This window comes from Mastigoproctus giganteus, chromosome 5 (genome assembly GCF_048544385.1).
Source record: "Mastigoproctus giganteus isolate SK-2022 chromosome 5, ASM4854438v1, whole genome shotgun sequence".
NCBI lineage: Eukaryota > Metazoa > Arthropoda > Arachnida > Uropygi > Thelyphonidae > Mastigoproctus > Mastigoproctus giganteus.
Genome location: NC_143579.1, coordinates 208741642 through 208762199, shown reverse-complemented (window position 1 = coordinate 208762199; position 20558 = coordinate 208741642). Strand labels below are relative to the sequence as shown.

The window sequence follows — 20558 nt, the reverse complement described above, 5'->3', positions numbered from 1 at the left end:
TAATGTTGAAGTTTGCAGATGATACAAAGGTTGGCATGGTTGTTAATGACAGTAAAGACAGTATGCTACTGCAACAGGATCTATAAAAGTTAGGCATATGGGCAGGGCCAGCCCCAAAATCTGCGGGGCCCTGTTAAGAATTACATGCAGGGCCCTGTGCAAAACTTATGAGGTGTTTTTGTAATAGTGATTTTTTTTTTTATTTTTATTTTTTCAAATTTTACAGTAACTAAGAGATAATTAAATTTAAAAATAATTAATTTAATTTATAAGCTATTAAGGTGAAAATAAAATATTTTCATGTTACATAAATTATTCTTAAGTCTGTGTTTCCATTATTATTAAAGATATTTTATTATTATTAGCTATATAGTGCAAGGAAGCCTGAGGTTTATGCTGCACCAGGCAAAAAAAAAATTTGAGTTACCTGGAGAGAGAGAGAGAGAGAGAGAGAGAGAGAGAGAAGTAGAAGGGAATCACCAAGAAAGAGAAGAATGATGATATCCAGCTCAGGATACTGGCCAAGCCCATATTCACCAGATATGAACCCCACAGATTAAATTTTATATTACATAAACTAATTGCATAAAAATGTTTTTTTATGCAAATAAAAATCCCCTTGTTCCTCTCACCAATCTTTGTTGCCCTTCTCTGTACTCGTTCTAGTAACTCTACTTCCTTCCTAAAATGAGGCCTCCAGACCTGTATGTAGTACTCAAGGTTTGGCCTGACCATTGCCTTATACAAAGGGATAATCACCCCCTTGTCTCTGCTAGAAAAATTCCTTTATATCATTGGCAAAACTGCATGACCTGCTCCGGCAGCCCATCTTCACTGCTCAGAGAACTTCACATCTGACTGCACAATTACCCCCCAGGTCTTTTTCATTCTCCACCACCCTGGTGTAGTACCACACAGTTGGTACATTTCTCTTGGGTTACTACTACTACCCATATGCAGTACTTTGCATTTGTCAATGTTAAACTTCAGTTGCCACTTCTCAGCCCATCTGCAGCGCCAGCCACAAGCATGTTCAATTGGTTCTATTGAAAATGGTCTAAATAATATCATCTGCATCTTTTCCGCATTTATATCAATGAGCCTACTGCTGTCTAAACCCCAGGGGCTCACATCTGGTGAGTATGGGTTTGGCACACCCAGGGGTCCTGAGTTGGATATCATCATTCTTCTCTTTCTTGGTGATTCCTTTCTACTTCTCTCTCTCTCTCTCTCTCTCTCTCTCTCTCAGGGTAATTCAGAAAATTTTTTTTTGGCTGGTACAGCATAAGCCTCAGTCTTCCTTGTACCATATGGCTAATAATAATAATAAAAATGTCTAATTATCCCCATTATCGTCACTGCAAGAGTACTTTCACGAGTCAACTTGAAAATTACTCTGAGTGTATACTTCTCTCAATGCGCATGTTTCATTTTTGATATCAAACATTTAAAAGAGTTTCTGTAGAACAAAGAAAATTTCCACGTAACGAACGGATTACGAGAGACTTAACTGAAAACGCATTGTTCACACCTCTGTCCTTCAGGCAATTGAGGCAATTAGTGCTGCTGCTAAACATGAATTAAGAGTCAAACGGATTACCATTCTGAAACTTAGTGTTACTCTTAAAACCTATCCACCGCCTGTCCCACATATCCAGAAGTCATGCTGGTCATCTTATTGGTTAACGATTACTAGTATTCCACACGGCAGGCAAATAATTCATTGAAATAAATACAGTACTTGAAATTTCAGACATGCGTATTTTTCCTATTATCTGGATCTGTGTATCATATTTATATTTCACAGTCACAAAATAGTTTGTTATATCATATATTTAAACTTTTTCTTAAGGTAAGTAATTTTTATAATGAAAAATATAACTGTGAAACTTATTTGTTAGCATATGCTTATAGCTTCAATTCTCTATAAGATTAACTTTTTAGCATTGCTTATAAACATCACAAAACTTACCTCCTAATTTGTATGTTTAAAATATGATGAAGAAATTCAAATGGGATTTTTTCCCCCCATTTTAATTTCTTTTTCCTGTAGGTAAAAAGTGCCCACTTTTTACTGTGATTTAGAATTTAAAGTTAAGTTCCAGAATTTCAGACTGAATTTTTTATATTTGTTTGTCGTTTCATTACATTATATGTGAGATAAATTTTAATTCTTTTCTTTTTCAATAAATTAATAATAATTATTTGTGCTTTGTATTTTTTAATCCAAATTTTTTGGGTTGACAAATTTGATTTTGCTTACTGGCAGCACTTAGGGTCGGTGGCCCTGTGTTTTGTAAAATATTAAAATCGTTATGAAGAATAAGAAGTCATTAATATTGTATCGTATTATATACTAAAGTGATATTATAAATACTAAAATGTGTAATATTTTAATACTTTTTTTTTATTCTGTACCACAATCGACTGTTCTTATGCTACGTAGGTACACTGATAATTTTTAAGAAATGAATATTTCTTAAAAATTATCAGCGTACCTATGTAGCATAAGCCTCTCTTACCAAGAGAGGCTTAAGTTCTGCAAGCTGCAGCATCTGGAGACTAGGCAACTGCGAGGTGATCTAACTGAGGTGTATAAGACCTTGAATGGTTTGAGCAGGCTCAATGCTGATGGAATACTTCCGCTTGCTCAGATTAAGAACCTTGAAGGGGCATAGATTCAAATCGAGGAAAGACAGTTGTAAAATAGATGTGCGGAAGTTTACCTTTAGCCAGCTGGTAGCCGATTGCCGGAACAGACTTCCATCTGTTGTTTGTTGTGGAAGTTGATAGTTTAAATAAATTTAAGGCTAAACTAGGCAAACATTTGGAATGATTGAATGGATGAAATGGGAAGGGTTTTTTTTTGGCTGATGCTGTATAAGTTTGCTTTCTTGAATCATATGCCTCAACTAATACTAATGCAGCAAGATCTAGAAACATTAGGCAGATGGGCTGACAAGTGGTAACTGAAGTTTAACAAATGCAAAGTATTGCATATGGCAAGCTGTAATTATGAAAATTATGAAATAATATATGAGAGCTTGAAGGACAGGGTGGATGCCCTCGAAGGAAATAAATTGAGGGGCCCATCAAGCTCTCAGCTGCCCACATCAACGCCAGAGCTTGCACTTGGTCATCAGGCAACACAGAAGCAGCCCCCTAGGCAGAATGCGATGGTCCCACAGGAACTAGTAGTTGTTGGTGACTCTATTGTCAGGGAAACGGGGAACATCCTTTGTAAAAAGGATAGGTGGAATAGGACCAGGGTATGTCTGCCAGGGGCAAAGGTTGATGACGTTGTAGAACGGATATCATCTTTTAAGGGCACAAAAGGTGATATAGTTGTACACGTTGGCACTAATGATATTAAGAGTAGGAGACCGGCGGAATTACTTAGCAAGTACAGGTCACTGTTGAAAAAAAGCTGTGAATTAGGGTTGAACTTGAAAGTGTCTGCAATTCTGCCCAGACACGATAGGAGGGAGTATATGATGAGAGCCTTGTCGATCAATTCGGCCCTGGAGGGATTGTGCAAGGCTCAAGGGGTAGAATTTTTTTCAGCCTGGACTGTACTTGTTAACAGGAGAGATTGCTTCTACAGGGATGGGATACACTTAAATAGAAAGGGTGCAAGAATTTTTGCTGATGCTGTCGAGGCAGTGTTAGGTGGGTCGGAAAACTGCTAGTTGGGGGGGATACAAGGACTAATAGATTAACAGTAGCCAGTGGCAGAGGTGGAAGTGATTCTTGCACTGCTTCTATTGAAATGAGCAGAAGTCTGAAAAACAGGATGCAGGATATTTCAGAGACTGCTGGTAGTCATTGCGGTACAAGTAAACACATGGGTTGTGTTAGGGTAGCTAAGAATAGAAACAGGTGCATGTATACCTGCGTGTACACCAATGCTAGGAGTTTGGTAAATAAATTTGATGAATTTGAGGTATTGCTCAAAACATCAAAGGCAGATATTGTTGGGATATCAGAGACGTGGTGTCACACAGATATAAGTAATGCGGAACTGGAATTTGGGGAATACAATGTGTATAGAAAGGATAGACAGGACAGGAGGGGAGGAGGGGTTATGCTATTAATTAAGAAACACATAAAGTCCAAGGAAGTGAAGCCAGTCGACATCGATGGACAGGGCAGCGTCGAGTCAGTTTGGTGTGACATAAGCATAGGGAAATCAAAATTGAGAGTAGGAGTGTGCTATAGGCCTAATGACTCTGATGAGTATAATAAGATATTGTACAGGGAAATAGAGTGGGCCAGTAAATCAGAGAGTCTTATAATGGGGGACTTTAATTTCCCAGATATTGACTGGAATTTGTGGGTTGGTCGCTCGCACACTAGCAAGGCTTTTTGTGGATTTATTGGATGATTGTTTTCTACATCAGCATGTTTGTGAGGCAACGAGAGGGAGCAATACTCTTGATCTGATTATCAGTAGTGATTCCTCATGCATTAAGAACCTGCAGATAAATGAACCACTAGGTGGCAGTGATCACAGTGTGTTGAAGTGGGATTTACTCAAGGAGGTAACTACCATCAGAGGTAAAGGGAAGGGTTTTTGTTTTCGTAAAGGTGACTATGATGGTCTGAGACAGTATTTAAATTCTATACAGTGGGACCAACTGATGATGTTACCAACAGCAAACTCAAAATGGGAAGCATTCAAGGAACTAATCTTGGAGGCTACCAGGCTTTACATACCAACTAAGAAATATTGTTCAAGGTTTAGGCCTAAATGGTTGTCAGATGAACTAATGAGACATGTGGCAGAGAAGAAAAATGCATGGGATACATACAAATTAATGGGTGACATGGAAGCCTATGATAGATATAAGTTGGTCTGTAACCAAGTCACAAAGGAGATTAGGCAGGCAAAGGCAGACTATGAAAAATCCTTGGCAAAGGATGCAAAGAAAAACAGAAAAGAGTTCTTTACATACTTGAACTCGAAAAGGAAAGGGATGAATCAGATTGGTCCACTGGATATTGATGGTTCAACAGTTGAGGATCCTGCTCAGGTGGCTAACAATCTAAACGAGTATTTTGCATCTACATTCACGCATGAGGAGTTATTCAGGAAGGAGAATGATGTAGGTAAAGTAAACATTGGCAGTGAGCTGGATGATTTTGTAATAACTGAGAGGAAAGTGGAGGAGAGATTGTTGGGGATAAACATAAAAAAGGCACCTGGGGTGGATGGGATCTATCCAGTTATATTAAAGGAGGCAGCAAAGGAAGTAAGCAAACCCTTAGCCATAATTATGAGAGCTTCCTTGGACTCAGGGGAGGTACCTATGGACTGGAGATGTGCAAATGTGACCCCAATTCACAAAGGAGGTTCAAAGGCTGACACAAGTAATTATAGACCTGTTAGTTTAACTTCTGTTCCAGGTAAATTAATGGAGGCACTGGTTAAAGAAGCACTGCAGGATCATCTAGACAAGAATTCAGTTATAGCTCAGACGCAGCATGGTTTTGTTAAGGGCAGGTCTTGCCTGACCAATTTGATTGGATACTATGATGTAGTCACAAAAGAACTGGATGCAGGGAATAACTTTGATATTATATATTTGGATCTTAGAAAGGCTTTTGATACTGTTGCACATGGAAGACTGCTGCACAAATTGGAGCAGTGTGGCATTGGAGGCAAATTGCTGCTATGGATAAGGGGATGGTTGAGTGGCAGAAGACAGAGAGTGGTAATCAATGGACACTGCTCAACGTGGACTAATGTTATTAGTGGAGTTCCTCAAGGTTCAGTGTTGGGTCCGTTGTTGTTTTCGGTGTTTATGAATGATATTGATGATGGGATATCAAGTTTAATGTCCAAGTTTGCAGATGATACAAAGGTTGGCAGGGTCGTTAAGGACAATACTGACGCTATGCTGCTGCAACAGGATCTGGACAGGTTGAACAGATGGGCTGAGAGGTGGCAAATGAGGTTTAACATCGACAAATGTAAAGTGCTGCATATGGGAAACAGTAACCCCAGAGCAACGTATCAACTCTGCGGTACTACACTGACAGTGGTGGAGAATGAAAAGGACTTGGGGGTAATTGTGCAGGCAGATATGAAGTTCTCTGAGCAGTGCAGACGAGCTGCAAGAGTAGCTCATGGTGTCTTGTCAATGATATACAGGAATTTTTCTAGCAGGGATAAGGAGGTGATTATTCCCTTGTATAAGGCAATGGTAAGGCCACATCTTGAGTACTGTATACAGGTCTGGAGGCCTCATTTCAAGAAGGATGTAGAGCTGCTGGAACGGGTACAGAGAAGGGCAACAAGATTAGTAAATGGAACAAAGGGTTGCTCTTACGAAGAAAGGCTTAAGTTTTGCAAATTACAGAGTCTGGAGACTAGGCACCGGCGAGGTGATCTGATAGAGGTGTATAAGGCTTTGAATGGTTTGAGCATGCTCAATGCCAATGGGATTCTTCATCTTTCTCAGAATAATCACCTCAGAGGGCATAAATTCAAATTGAGGAAGGACGGATGTCGGATAGATGTGCGGAAATTTGCCTTTGGCCAGCGGGTGGTTGGTTGGTGGAACCGACTTCCATCACTGGTTGTTGAAGTTGATAGCCTAAACAAATTTAAAGCTCAACTGCACAGGTATTTCGAACGAACGGAGGGGTGAAATGGGAGTGGGTTTTTTTTTTTTTTTTTTTGTTTTTTTTGGCTGATGCTGAATAAGCTTGCTTTCTTGCATCATATGCCTCTGCTACTGCTAATGCTAACTGTGTGGTAACAGTGCTGTCAGACATGCTGCTAGGACAGCTCATCAGGTTTTGTCAATGATTTACAAGAATTTTGGCGGGGGTGGGGGGGGGATTACGTATTCTACTGTATAAGACAATGGTAAAGCTATATCTTGAATATTTCATACAGGTCTGGAAGCCTCATTTTAGAAAGGGCATAAACAGGGCCAGATTTAGGGTATGGCTGAGTAGGCACTGGTCTAGGGGTGCCAAGGTTTAGGGGTGGCAATGCCCCCCAAAAACTTGGCACAAATTGGTAAAATTAATCATGGAAAAAATAGAAAATATTTGCATCAGTGGGAGGGATGCCATCAGTAAGTGTGGCCTAGGGGGTGCCATATACCCTTGAGCTGGCCCTGGGTATAGAGCTGTTGGAAAGGGTGCAGAGAAGAGTAACAAGATTAGCGAAAGGAACAAAAGGATACTATTACCTAGAAGGACTTCAGTTCTGGGTAAACTAGGCCCATGTGTGGAAATCTGACTGAGGTGTTTAAGGCTTTAAATGAATTAAATAAGATAAATGTTGATAGCATCCTTCCTCTTGCTCAGACAACATATTAAGGGGGGATATAAATTTAAACCTAGGAAGCAGGATTGCAGAAACATGCTTTCAGCCAGAGGATAGTTGATTGAATGAACTTCCATCTGGTGTTCAGGAAGTGGGTAGTTTGAATAAATTTAAGGAGGAATTCGAAAACAGAGGAGATGGACGGGCATGTGGGAATGTTTTTTTTTTGGCTGATGCTGTATAAGCTTGCTTCCTTGCATCATTTGCCAGTACTAACAATAATTGTAATACTAATTTTAAAACTCAACTTTATAGAAATGCTTACACATATTTTTAAATATAAAATATTTTAAATATTTTAATAAAACAGCATATTCTATTCTAAAATAGAATATGCTGTTTTATTAAATTTAACAGATGGGCATTGTAATAAGTTTGATATAACATAGTGAGCCCTCAGTAAAAGCATATCCAGAGTCTACAAATACCAAAAGATGGCCCTATCTTTGTGGTAACCAATTATTAGTAGCATTAGGGAAAAAAATGTGTGGAGTTGGGTGCAATGCACCTTGAGGGGGGGGGAGGCAGGGTCTACAAATGGGATGCATTGGAGGTGCAACACCAGGGCCCCTGATCTAGGAGGCACCAATCGAGAGGGCCATCAAAGTGTCAACATAAATAAATGAGGCCCCTTACCCCCATTTGCATCCGGGTCTCAAAGCACCTTTGCATGGCCCTGGTGGGAGGGATACATTTCCCCAACACCATAAAAATTGCTGTAGTAACCAAAACTTAATTTATAGCATTTAAATATCACTACATTACACAGATGATAAACATTTAATAAAGCATCAAAGGTTTACGCTAGGTATCATAAAACCATGTCACTACTAAAGGCCATAAATGTCATGTGACAACTTATTTGAAGATCCTAGATCTTTAGAAAATTATTGCAAGAAAATTTATATTTTATCATTATGTATCAAATATAATGAATATCTGACTGACTGTGTTCTGTACCTACTCCTGCAATAGATAAAGGACCCTATGAAGTTTACCTATGGGCAGCAGGTTGTGAAAAATTAGAAGTCACCACCTTCCAAAGTAGCAGAGGCAGAGTCTGGCTAAATTCAAAGCATCTTGTGGTAACCTTGTGGGAATGAGAATAGTATGAATATGTTGTTTTACTTAATTTTATATTATATTTATTGTATATATATATTTTTTTTCTTCTTTTTTTTTGCCTGAGGTAGAAATCCGTTTTCTTGCATCAATTGGCCTTACTAATTCTCTGATTCCCACTGGTCACAAGAGATGGTTATCACTTGTGTACACAGAGCCAGAACTAGGGTGGGCCAAGCAGGGTGCCAGCCCCAGGTGCAGCATTTTAAGGGTGCATTCAACCAGTTATATACAGGGTGATTCACTACCAGTGCGACAAACTTGCAGGAGGTGTAGGGGGCACAAAGACGAATCGGAATCACATAGCATTGCAGGGTCCGAAATGCCTCTGTCATGCGGTAGAGGACGTTGAACGGGAGGTCGCGTGAACAGCGATCCCGCTGAAAGTCAGCATTTGCGAACCGGTTCCCGAGGCAGTAGGATGGACGAGTATTCAAATGTTGAACTGGCCGACATGCACCTCGTGTATGGAGCTGCGGGCTGTAATGGGCGCACCGCGCTGCGCTTGTACCAGGAACGTTTCCCGCACAGGTGTGCTCCTCATCATACGATTTTCGCATGTGTGCACAGAAGGTTACGTGAGACTGGTTGTTTCACGAGAGGTACCATGAATCGAGAGCGAATGACGAGGATGCCAGACAATGAGAAGAATGTCCTACGTCTTGCAGAAGGCAATCCGAGTACGAGTACTCGAGCGATAGGACAACGATTGGGTATTTCCCAATCCACTGTACGGAGGATACTGTCAACAAACCAAATGAGTTCATACCATCTGCAACGTATCCAATCATTGGAGTCTGCGGATTATCCACTCCGAAGGACTTTTGCTACTTGGTTTCTTCAACAGAAATGGTTCGCAAATGCTGACTTCCAGCGGGATCACTGTTCACGCGACCTCCCGTTCAACGTCCTCTACCACATGATGAAGGCATTTTTGGACCCTGCAATGCTATGTGATTTCGATTCGTCTTTGTGCCCCCTACACCTCCTGCAAGTTTTTCGCACTGGTAGTGAATCACCCTGTATTTTTAAATTACTTCATTTTTGATTTAATTACAGTCGGACCTGTGTTTAACAAACTTCTTTATAGCGAATTTTTTGAATTCCTTTTGGTAATCACATTTAAAAGTTTCTGTAGAATGAAGAAAATTTCCATATAATGAAAGGGTAACGAGAGACTTAACTTTGTATGCTTTGTTTCCACCTCTGGCCTTTAGGCAATTTAAGCAATTGGAAAGTGCAAATTAAGGGTTAAAGGGATTACCATTCCAAAATGTAAGTGGAACGTAAAACATATGCAGCCACCAATCCCACATACCGAGAAATTATTCTAGTCAACTGCTGTCTATAGCCAGTCAAAAGATTAGGGTGTATTCCCAACACGAATAATAGCATCTGGTCAACTTGTGTTCTTTGTTTAAAATTAAAATTTTATTAAAAGAAATACTGCATTATCATTCGATTTTCGTAAGTACATGCTACTTATGATTCCAGAAAATTTTGTGATTTTGCTAGAGTGAAAAAAATTATAAATTCGGGATTTACAATCGCTTATGAAAAAAAATATCAATGAGGAACAGTGCTTTACAAATTTCAAAAATAACAGAGAAACTCCAATTACAAAATTCTATAAAGTATGGCCCATTTTGTGATGTCACCCCCTGGGCTTTTTGGTTTGTCCTCCAGTGGTTAGCACTGGAAGACAAACAAAATTTTTCAAATATCATTATCAAAGGCACATGATGTAAGAAAGCAAGCATATATATAGCATCAGCCAAAAAAAAAAAAAAAAAAAAAACCTTCTCATTTCACCCATCCACTCACTCCAAATGTTTGTCTAGTTCTGCCTTGAATCTATTTAAGCTATCAAACTTCTACGACAGATGGAAGTTTGTTCCAGCAATCAGCCACCCGCTGGCTAAAGGCAAACTTCCACACATCTATCCTACAACTGTCTTTCCTTGATTTGAATTTATGCCCTCTCAGGCGATTATTCTGAGCAAGAGAAAGAATCCGATCAGCATTGAGCATGCTGAAACCATTCAAGGCTTTATACACCTCAATCAGATCACCTCGCAGGTGCCTAGTCTACAGACACTGTGATTTGCAAAACTTAAGCCTTTTGGCACCTCCATAGCCAGGAGCAGCAGTGCATAGCACATGCTTCTTGATTAGACCGGGATTCGAGCCTGTGACCACCAAATACGGAGGATGCAGAAAGGTCAGCGAATAATCACCACATATCCCCAGAGCAATATGGCCTTAGCTGCTAATGCTCCTAAAAACCAAATAACAATAACAATTAAGCCTTTCTTCATAAGGGCAACCCTTTGTTCCAATCACTAATCTTGTTGCCCTTCTCAGTACTTGTTCCAACAGCTCTACAACCTTAAAATGAGGCCTCCAGACCTGTATACAGTACCCAAAGGGATAATCACCTCCTTATCCCTGCTAGAAAAATTCCTGTATATCATCATTGACAAGCAAGACACCATGAGCTACTCTTGCAGACCCTCTGCACTGCTCAGAAAACTTCATATCTGGCTGCACAATTATCCTCCAGGTCCTTTTCATTCTCTACCACTGTCAGTGTAGTACCACAGAGTTGATACATTACTCTGGAGTTACTGCTTCCCATATGTAGTTTGTTGTTTGGTTTTTAGGAGCATTAGCAACTAAGGCCATATTGCTCCGGGAATATGTGGTGGTCATTCCCTGACCTTTCCGCATCCTCCATATTTGGTGGTGATGGGCTCTAACCCCGGTCTAATCAAGAAGTGTGTGCTACGCACTGTTGCTCCTTCCCACCTGGCTACGGAGGCGCCCATATGTAGTACTTTACATTTGTCAATGTTAAACTTCAGTTGCCACCTCTCAACCCATCTGCTCAACTTTTCTAGATCCTGTTGCAGCAGCATACTATCATTAGTGTCATTAACAACTCTGCCGACCTTCGTATTGTCTGCAAACTTTGACATTAAGCCTGATATACCATCATCAATATCATTAATGAATACAGAAAACAACAATGGACCAAAACTGAACCCTGGGGGACTCCACTATTAACATTAGTCCACGAAGAGCAGTGTCCATTGATTATCACTCTGTCTTCTCCCATTCAACCATCCCTTTATCCACAGCAGCAATTTGCCTCCAATGCCACAATGCTCCAATTTGTGCAGCAGTCTTCCATGTGCAACAGTATCAAAAGCCTTTCTAAGATCCAAATATATGATATCAGATTATTCTGTGCATCCATTTCCTTTGTGACTAGATCATAGTATCCAATCAAATTGGTGAGACAAGACCTCCTCTTAAACCCATGCTGTGTGCGAGCTATAACTGAAGTCTTGTCTAGATGATCCTGCAATACTTCTTTAACCAGTGCCTCCATTAATTTCCCTGGAACAGAAGTTAAACTAACAGCTCTGAAATTACCTGTGTCTTCCTTTGAGGATAGGGGTCACATTTTCCCATCTGCAGTCCATAGGTAGTTCCTCTGAGTTCAAGGAAGCTCTCATAATTATGGCTAAGGGTTTGCTTACTCCTTTTGCTGCCTCCTTTAATATAACTGGATAGATTCCACCACCCCAGGTGCCTTTCTTATGTTTATCTTCAACAATTTCTCCTCCACTTTTCTCTCAGTTATTACAAGATTATCTAGTTTACTGGTCGAGTTTAATACACCTCTGGCATTGCCCTCCCTGCAAACTTTCAACAATCTGTTGAAATACCTGTTGATATTTCAACAGATATTTGAAAAATTATGTTTTCTCAATTCTGCAGGATATAAAATCTGTAACCCCTTTACAACTTCTCCAATTCGTTCATGAGAATTGTCTAATAGAATCTTATCTAAATATAGAAATAGAACTATGAATTTTTCTTACCTTGCCTATAACAGTAGCAATTAAAATGCTACACCTTCAGCATATTTTTAATTTATGTTATTATGTTAAAGGTACTACAGTTCACAATATTTTGTCTCTATGATTTTATACTCACCTCAGGAGCTCACATCTGGTGAGTATGGGCTTGGCACACCCAGAATTCTGAGCTGGATATCATCATTCTTCTATTTCTTTGTGAATCTCTTCTACTTTGACTACTCTCTCTTACTCTCTCAGGGTAATTCGGGAATTTTTTTTTTTTTGGCTGGTGCAGCATAAGCTTCATTGCACCATATAGCTAATAATAATAATAGATATATAAATAAACTATCTAGTTTTCTAATTTCTTCGTAGTTGTATGTATTTTCTTTGTAGTTTATATAAAATTAAATTCTCTGTAGATATAATCTTACCAATATTTGTAAGTTTCTTTTTCTTTGATATTTTTGTTTTGTTATATTCATTGTATTATTTTATTAATAAATATATTGTAGACCGTTGCAAAATAGTAATTTTTATTAATACATAAAGATTGCAGAGTGACTTGATGCCCCCGGGGGTCGACGACCCTAGCTACGCTAATGAAAGATTGAATACTTGCATATAATGCGGGCGTACTTATAACACTTTTGCCCCAAGCATAGAATTGCCTTGTTCAGGCTCTGTGTGTACGCCTCTACATTTTATCACCACCACTACCCCAAGAGATACTGAATGTTAAATCTGCTAATTCTTTCTGTGAAGGAACTGAGAAAATTTTCACAGTTCCAGCACTGGTAATAATATCACATAGATAGATGGAACAGGACCAGGGTATGTCTGCCAGGGGCAAAGGTTGATGATGTTGTAGGGCACAGAGGGTGATATTGTTATACACGTTGGCACTAATGATATTAAGAGTAGAAGACCAGCAGAATTACTTAACAAGTACAAGACAATGCTGAAAAAAAGCTGTGAGTTAGGGTTGAATTTGAAAATGTCTGCAATTCTGCCCAGACATGATAGGAGGGAGTATATGATGAGAGGCTTGTCGATCAATTCGGCCCTGGAGAGATTGTGCAAGGCTCAAGGGGTAGAATTTTTCTCAGCCTGGTCTGTGCTTGTTAACAGGAGAGACTGCTTCTACAGAGATGGGATACATCGAAAGGGTGCAAGAATATTTGCTGATGCTATCGAGGCAGTGTTAGATGGGTCGGAAAACTGCTAGCTCGGGGGGGATACACAAACTAATAGATTAACAGTAGCCGGTGGCAGAGGTAAAAGTGATTCTTGCACTACTTCTATTGAAATGCAATTGAGCAGCAGCCTGGAAAGCAAGGCAATGGGAATTTCCAGGACTGCTGGGAGTCATAGGGGAACAAGTAAATACATGGGCTATGTTAGGGTAACTAAGAGTAGAAACAGGTGCATGTATACTTGCATGTACACCAATGCTAGGAGTATAGTTAATAAATTTGATGAGCTTGAAGTGCTAGTCAAGACATCAAAGGCAGATATTGTTGGGATATCAAAGACATGGTGTCACACAGACATAAGCAGTGCAGAACTGGAATTTGGGGAGTACAATGTATACAGAAAGGATAGACAGCATAGGAAGGGAGGAGGGGATGTGCTGTTAGTTAAAAAATGCGTAAAATCTAAGAAAGTGCATCCAGTTGATGTGAGTGGACAATGCAATGTTGAGTCTGTTTGGTGTGACATAAGCACTGGGAAAGGCAAAATGAGAAGGCGTGTGTGTTATAGGCCTAATGAATCTGACGAGTATAATGAGCAATTGTGCAGAGAAATAGAGTGGGCCAGTAAATTAGAGCGTCTTATAATGGGGGATTTTAATTTCTTGGATATTGATTGGAATTTGTGAATTGGTCACTCACACACTAGCAAGGCTTTTGTGGATTTATTGGTTGTTTGATTTCTACAGCAGCATGTTCAGGAGGCAACTAGGGGGAGTAATATTCCTGCTCTGATTATCAGTAGTGATTCTTCATGCATCAAGAATCTGCATATAAAGGAATCACTAGGTGGCAGTGATCACAGTGTGCTGAAGTGGGATTTACTCAAAGAGGTAACTACCATCAAGGGTAAAGGGAAGGGTTTTTGCTTTCATAAAGGTGACTAAGGTGGTCTGAGACAGTATTTAAATTCTATACGGTGGGACCAACTGATGATGTTACCAACAGCAAATTCAAAATGGGAAGCATTCAAAATATTAATCTTGGAAGTTACTAGGCTTTTCATTCCAACCAAGAAATATTGTTCAAGAGTTAGGCATTAGTCTAATTAGTCAACTAATTAGATATGTGGCAGACAAGAAAAATACATGGGATACATATAAATTAACATGTGACACAGAAGCCTATGATAGATATAAGCTGGTCTGTAACCAAGTTACAAAGGAGATTAGGCAGACGAAAGCAGATTACAAAAAATCTTTGGCAAAGGATGCAAGGAAAAACAGCAAAGAGTTCTTTACTTATGTAAACTCTAGAAAGAAGGGGATGAATCAGACTGGTCCACTGGATATTGATGGTTCAACAGTTGAGGATCCCGCTCAAGTAGCTAACAAACTAAATGAATATTTGGCATCTACAAGTCACACATTCAGGGAGGGGAATGCAAGATTAGTATTCAACTCTGGCAGTAAGCTAGATAATCTTGTAATAACTGAGAGTAACGTGGAGGAGAAATTGTTGAAGATAAACATAAGAAAGTCACCTGGGGTGAATGGAATCTATCCAGTTATGTTAAAAGACGTGGCAAAGTAAGTAAACAAACCCTTAGCCATAATTATGAGAGCTTCCCTGGACTCGGGAGAGGTACCCATGGACTGGAAATGTGCAAATGTGACCCCAATCCACAAAGGAGGATCAAAGAGAGACACAGGTAATTACAGACCTGTTAGTTTAACTTCTGTTCCAGGGAATTAATGGAGGCACTGGTTAAAGAAGCATTGCCGGATCATCTAGACAAGACTTCAGTTATAGCTCGGACACAGCATGGGTTTGTTAAGGGGAAGTCTTGTCTGTCAAATTTGATTGGATACTATGATGTAGTCACAAAGGAAATGGATGCAAAGAATAACTTTGATATCATATATTTGGATCTTAGAAAGGCTTTTGATACTGTTGCACATGGAAGACTGCTGTACAAATTGGAGCAGTGTGGCATTGGAGGCAAATTGCTGCTATGGATAAAGGAATGGTTGAGTGGGAGAAGACGGATAGTGGTAATCAATGGACGCTGCTCTTCGTGGACTAATGTTATAAGTGTAGTCCCTCGGGGTTCAGTTTTAGGTCCATTGTTTTCTGTATTTATAAATGATATTGATGATGGTATATCAGGCTTAATGTCCAAGTTTGCAGACGACACGAAGGTTGGCAGGGTTATTAATGACACTAGTGACAGTACACTGCTGCAGCAGGATCTAGAAAAGTTGGGCAGATGGGTTGAGATGTGTCAAATGAAGTTTAACATTGACAAATGTAAAGTACTACATATGGGAAGCAGTAATCCCAGTGTAATGTATCAACTCTGTGGTACCACACTGACAGTGGTAGAGAATGAAAAGGACTTGGGGATAATTGTGCAGGCAGATATGAAGTTTTCTGAGCAGTGCAGATGGTCTGCAAGAGTAGCCCATGGTGTCTTGTCAATGATATACAGGAATTTTTCTAGCAGGGATGAGGAGGTGATTCAGGCCACACCTTGACTGCTGTATACAGATCTGGAGGCCTCATTTTAAGAAGGACGTAGAGCTGTTGGAACGAGTACAGAGAAGGGCAATAAGATTAGTGAATGAAACAAAGGGTTGCTCTTACAAAGAAAGGCTTAAGTTTTGCAAATTACACTCTGGAGACTAGGCACCTGCGAGGTGATCTGATTGAGGTGTATAAAGCCTTGAATAGTTTGAGCATGCGCAATGCGGATGGAATTCTTCCTCTTGCTCAGAATAATCGCCTGAGAGGGCATAAATTTAAATTGAGGAAAGGATAGATGTGCGGAAGTTTGCCTTTAGCCAGCGGGTGGTTGATTGCCGGAAGAAACTTCCATCTCTCGTTGTAGAAGTTGATAGCTTAAACAGATTCAAGGTAGAACTTGACAAACATTTGGAGCGAGCGGATGGGTGAAATAAGGGTTTTTTTTTTTTTCTTTTGGCTGATGCTATATAAGCTTGCTTTCTTGCATCATGTGCCTTTGCTAATGCTAATAAAAGTCTGTTGAAGAGGCGTCAACAAACATGGAAATGGTCGTTGGGGGTTTTTAAACACATTTTAAATAAACATTTTTTTAAATACACATTTTTTTCCCCTTCACGTGCAGAGCTGCTTTTTTTTTTTTTTTTTTTCGAAGCCTAAGTGCAGTACCGAGTCAACTTGCGGTGACTTGCACCGCAACATAACATCAAGTATAGCCTACTAGAGTACTCTAGTAGGCTATGGATCGATACACTTTGTAATGAAGTTAACCTTGACTATGTACAGAACTCAGCCTTTTTCCAACACTAAAACAACTTACATCGCATTGAATAATTTTAAAAAACAAAACTTGCACCATCGTAAAAAAATAATAATAATGAAAAGTACTCACTTCATGGAAATCAAATCGCTGGTCACATGGAACAGTAAAAATGCAACAAATCTGTGAAACTTCAACAACGCTAGCAAACTTCAAAACACACTCCTCGAGAAACGAAACCGAAACGTCGCCTGGATAAACGAAGTAACACGGATAATTTTCTCGTTATTTCATTACCACAGGGCTATAGTAGAGGCTATACCCGGGTATACGCAGTGTACCCTGTGGATTTTTTAGGTGAATAGATATACATTCTGTTTTTTTTTAAAGACTTGAAAAAATTTTTTAACATTATAACGTTCATTAATAACATTCACTGAGTAATTCACAGAATATTAAGCTGCAGATAATTTTATTTTCAGACCTCAACAACAGATGGAGTCGGCAGGAATTTTTATCTTTCAGGTAAAAAAAAAAAAAAATTCATCTCGCAAACAAACAAGATGTGGCGTCTGCTACGCAGATGCGGGAACGGGGCACTTTCCAATTAAGACCCACAATGCAATGCCACAAAATTAACATTAAATTACTCACATTAAATTAAAATTAACATTAAAAAATTCACTCTACATTCAAAGGCTACATCTAACACGAAACCATTTGAACGTCCAGATCTCGGTTCAAAACCCAAAGGTAAAAATAAATTGAAAATTATATTCAGAAATTAACACTATTTATTGAGAAAAAATAAAAACACCCACCAGAAAAATATAAACACATTTCCCCCCTAAACACACACCCGAGAGGCGAAACTACCACGCCGACGTTTCGTTCAATACTACTCTCCTGCAACTTCATACCACCCTTCAACCAATCAAAGCAACTGTGCACAACCATTCACAAAAAATTAAGTGATATCCACATTTTTTACATGCATCTGTGCAAACTTTTTAAATTCTGAACAAAACGTCTTCATTAAAAGAGAAGTGACATCATAAGCCTCTGTAAATGTGGTGAACAAATGGTTTAATTCACGCTGTAGTTTCGTCTAACAAATATTATTCTGAACAAAAAGGGCTCACATCTGGTGAGTATGGGCTTGGCACACCCAGGGTCCTGAGCTGGATATCATCATTCTACTCTTTCTTGGTGATTCCTTTCTACTTTCTCTCTCTCTCTCTCTGTCAGGGTAATAGGGAATTTTTTTTTTTTTTTTTTTTTTTGCCTGGTGCAGTATAAGCCTCAGGCTTCCTTGCACCATATGGCTAATAATAATAATAATAATAATAATAATAATAAACAAAATTAAGTTTTTCAGGTGTTTTTAGATTTCGTGAACCATTTCTTTAAGCTGTGATTAACTGTCATAATCTCAAAGTAGCTCGAATTCCGTGAAAAACCCATAAGTATGTGTAGACGAGTTTAATCCACCTATATATTTGAATCAACCGCCGAACAATAGCAAAACAATAAACATCATATTCTTTTATTTTTACTTAGTTTTGATCTCATCCTTTGGTGTTAACATTTAATTCCTAAGTAAATGCTAAAACAGCTTATCAGTTAACATGTTCCTTTTTATTTTTACATAATTTTGTTAATACACAACCACTTTATTTTAGGGATTAAATGGTTCTGTTAACTGTATTGTAATAATTAAGAACTTATTTTTCAGCTCTAATTTTTAAAAATTCCTACATGTGTGTTCTGTAATTGCAACAGAAATGAGAACGTAAAAGTTAAATTTTTCTTATTCTCGCTCACATCTTTGTGTGGGTATAATGTATCTCTTAGCCGTTAGGGATTAACAAAGCCTGTTACAAAGAAGATATTTATCAATAATGATAACATGGATTGTCTTTAATTCTGGAAGTTTTTTCCGTCGCACACCTCGAAACTTCACAAGGCTTACGAAAGATAACACTTGTGGAAGTTTGGAAAATGACGTTACTCAGACAGAGAAGACATTTAATATCCGACCACATATCAAGAAATGTGAGTACAGCCTGCGAAAAGTATCATGGAAGACATGTAGTACCACCTGACGGCGAAAAATATCCGTGGCCGAGAGAAACGAGTCACGTGATAGCGCAAAGGATCGTGCAAATCAGGCAGCGCACCTGACGGCTAAAACAAGGGGGAGCCCGGGAGAGGAGTCACGTGACATATGGCGTCATTTCCTGCGACGTCAAGGATTATGCCGTCATCCGCGTAAAGGATCATGAAGGGAAAATTCTGTTCAAATTACCCTCACCCCTACTACTGCGTAAAGATACACAACTCTGTAGAACAGCCAGAAATGTGTTGTTATATTCTTTAGTTGTCTGGCCTCTTTACCACCGTGAAGGCGATCACCTGGAGAGCTTTACCGGTGCCCATCTATACCACGAGGAGGTGGAACACAACTAGATGTGTCCTGGCCAAGTGGAGATAGCTATCTTTGGCTGCCCTGGACAGGTGAAGTCCTGCACCCACTGGAGTACTGCAATACCAGTGGATGCTAGCAAAAACTCCTACCCACAGCTACCCAACCTAAGGGTACTGACATAGGAAAAAAAAGAATAAATAAAATAATAAAAATTCATAAAGAAAAGTAAAAAATATATATTAAAAATAATAATAATGCTAAATATAGAATAGAATACAAGGGGGAAAAGTAAAATACACTGGTGTGCAAAATTTAAGGACCAACACTATTTCTAAAGGTTACAACCACAAAATCTTTACTTAGGTACTCTTTACTGATGTGAGTAGATTCAGTCTCAGTAGCGATTCTGGACGTCAGCTAATCTGCAGAGAAGTTGGCACACGGTATCACCTTGCAAACATCACTGAAAGCGATCGATATGGCGGTCGAGGTGTTCTCGTCTGGGGAGGCGTTATCTTGAATGGATGTACACAACCCCAGATACTGGAAGGTGGTACTGTAACCGGTGCACGCTACTGTAGTGAGGTAATCTTTCCCCGTGTGAGTCTGTTTCGAGGTGCCATTGGCCCCGAGTTCGTGTTTATGGATGATAACGCACCATCGCACTGCAGCAGTTGATATGCTTTTCGAAAGTGAGGACATTGTTCGTATGGATTCGTCTACCCATTCCACCGATCTAAATCCTATCAAACACATATGGGACGGTCTGGGGAAGACGCCTAGCGGCACGTCCACATACACCAGAAAATGTTCACCAGCTGAAGATGGCACTGACACAGGAATGGACGATGTTACCGCAAGAACTTATCAAAGAAAATGTTCTAAGTATTGACAGGCGGTGCAAAGACTGCATCGACATTAGGGGGCCAAAAACTCCTACTGAGGACCACCTCTTCCCTTTGTCCCATCTTTGGCAGTGATGCATCTGTATCATGGCAGCCAGTGCTATATTCCCATTTTTGAATAAAGTTCCTCTGTACCGTTTTGTTTCCATTGTTGTGTGGGTGTTGTTTCCTTCATCATTTCTGTACCTCACGAAGTTCCTTTGGTATGCTTTTCCCATATTCAGGCCACTCCTATGAGAAGCTACAGGTGAAACCCAGACTGATCCTCAAATTTTGCACACCAGTATCCAATCACAGGCACAGTTTCTCAGACTAGGGTACCAGCTAGAAAAAAAGAAACGTGAACTGCACAAGATTGGATGAATCCCGCCACCCACTGGAAACAGCGCAATACAACTGGGTACCAGCAATCCTCA

General features: G+C 39.5%; 1 protein-coding gene across 1 annotated transcript in view; it reads right to left on the bottom strand.

Annotated features, from left to right (window-relative positions):
* LOC150086055 (DNA (cytosine-5)-methyltransferase 3A-like) overlaps positions 1-17128 on the bottom strand; it is a 233524-nt gene extending 216396 nt beyond the window's left edge. Inside the window, exon 1 of the mRNA XM_090373678.1 lies at positions 16942-17128. The gene's annotated coding sequence lies outside the window, so the exon portion shown is untranslated. The remainder of the gene's footprint in view (positions 1-16941) is intronic.
* Positions 17129-20558: the final 3430 nt, after the last annotated feature.